The sequence below is a fragment of the Dysidea avara genome, chromosome 14, assembly GCF_963678975.1.
Source record: "Dysidea avara chromosome 14, odDysAvar1.4, whole genome shotgun sequence".
In the NCBI taxonomy this organism is placed as follows: domain Eukaryota; kingdom Metazoa; phylum Porifera; class Demospongiae; order Dictyoceratida; family Dysideidae; genus Dysidea; species Dysidea avara.
The window spans coordinates 2,490,690-2,493,243 of NC_089285.1; positions in this window are offsets into that span (position 1 = coordinate 2,490,690).

The window sequence follows — 2,554 nt, forward strand, 5'->3', positions numbered from 1 at the left end:
CAAGAAATTTTTAGAAAACTGATATCATGAGATTGACAATTTCAACAAAACTAAATTACTAAAGATTTGATAGGAAAGTAGAGTATGTACAACTATTTAAATATGCTTCCCTGGGGTGGTAAATCAATAAGTGGAAGAATGGCAAAGAAGCACAATCCAATAGTAACTTAATCTGAAATACAGAAATTGGTATTTATACTTGACTGTCAATGCACTGAAGCTTTGAAGAACTTATTCATTATTAACTTTGATGCAATAAAAACTAATAACGAATGCTACACAGAGGCGGATTTAGGAATTTATAAAGGGGGTTTCCACTTTAGAAGGTGGACATATCCACTGCATAGGAGGTGGAAGCTTAAGGATGCTACAGTTGGGGGTACTTAAAATTTATGGTGGTACATGTAGTAGTAAGTATATAATTCTAGGGGGGTCTGGGTGCACCCCCCCCCCAGGAAAAATTTGAAATTAGGTGCCAGAAGATTGAATTTGAAGGCATTTTCGGTGGTTTTAGCTGTTAATCAAGTACTAGCACTATTAATTTTATTTTAATACATGCTTGACTGTTGTATTAGGATGAATGCTCTATTGGGTATTGGGGTGACTGTTCCTATTAGAGTATTTCAATTGTGATTGACAAGTTTCTGGAAATTCATGTGATGACTATTGCACAATACAGCTTCGAGTTGGGGGTGCACAGCACTCCCAGTAAAATAGTTGCAGCACCCCCTCTTGGAGCCACTTCAGCTTGACAAGCTTACCAGTTGCAATGCAGCATACATACTCCCATCATGACTTCTAGGGATGCAGCAATTATACCAGCATAATTGGTATGTGTGGGAATCACGAATTATGCTAGCATTTTGAGGTGATTATAAAGCTGTAACAGTAAGAAAATCTGCAGATTGCACAATTCCACTAAAAAGATTGAGATACTCTAACAGAGCAATCAGAAACTCTAATAGAACAGTCACTGAATATTATTTACTCTAATAAAGCAGTCACATATTGAAATACTCTAATACAGCAACCAGCTAAAGAATTCAAGACTATTTGAAGCTTAAACATCAATGAAAATGGTCTGACACAGGAATAAACTGGCTTTATTAGCCAATTCTGGTGGCATAATTTTGGGAATAATGGGCAATTCTCAAAAGCATAATAAGTGATTTTTTTAGCACTGCTCAAAAGTAATGCTCAATTTTTGGAGCACAATAGCCTCATGCCTAATGACTTCTTACTATACTAATGAAAACTGGATTCACAAAGTACTCTAGTTAACTGACAGTGTCTATTATAGGCTTTGAAATCTGTACCTACTGCTTCCAAATAATGGTTAATAGTTGGAATATTTCAATGTTTAAAGGAGTAGCTAACTTTCAGTGTTGATTACTTAGCTAGTCTATATACCTAATCTACGACAGCTATAGCCCATCAGTTCACAGGCCATCAATGTGGGTTCCTGGTTGGATAGTTAACAAAACATACTTGATCGCTCTACTAGAGTATTTTAATGCAGGTGACTGCTCTATTTAGAGTGCTTCAATTGTTTTAGCAAAAGTATCCAAACAATGCTGCACAGAAAATCCAACCTATATATTGAATGATCTTTATCAGACATTTTCCATGGATCAATCCCATCCCATTTTCATCGAATTCTACTTACCCGCATGCATGCACACACCTGGTCCCAGGAAACCATATCTACCAAAGGTACAGGCAAACCAATCCTACTCCTCACTATGCTGGGAAATCTGCAAAGCCCTTAAGTTACCTAAAAACTTTTCAAACAGTCATGGTGAAATTACTTTTTCTAAAGTATGTTTTCCTTCTGCTTCATGGGCCAATATTCCACAGTACACCCAGCAACACGGCTTAGTAGATCATGCTTTTGACCTTCTGAGAGTTCCAAAATACTGGCAGCATGAATGCCCAATTCCATATGCACACTGAGATTTCACAAGACAGCCAAGATAATGAAAGGACATTACAGATATAACAAAGTCTTCTCCAGTAAGAGTTAATATGCAATTATAGTTACCATAAAATACGCAATTATAGCTCCCACCATTATTACTAACTCTTGAAGTTACTATAGCAGCAAAGATCAGCTCAATGTGGAGGGTGCTCTTGGCTTACCTCCTCTTTTACAAATAAAGTTGACTTTAAGTTGTGCACATCATTACCAACACCACAGGATAGATAAACAAAGTAGGTACACAGTCACAAACACTCACACTACACAAACACACACACACAAAGCATGGCAACACACTACACAGCACACACAGATGCAGTGAAACAGGACTATCATTTAGCAGATTTAAATAGGCGGCTGCATTAACCACGTCATTTGTACCAGTGACATTCAGCTCCATGTAAATGTCAAGGAACATGATGCTGTTTTATTGTTTTTACCAAATGCACAAAATTTCTATACATCCTTCTTATGCACTATACTAATGTATCATGAAAATGGTAACAAACGCTTAAAATAATTCTGTATGAGCACAGTACACTGCACCATACATAATAGTAGAAGATGCTATACCAA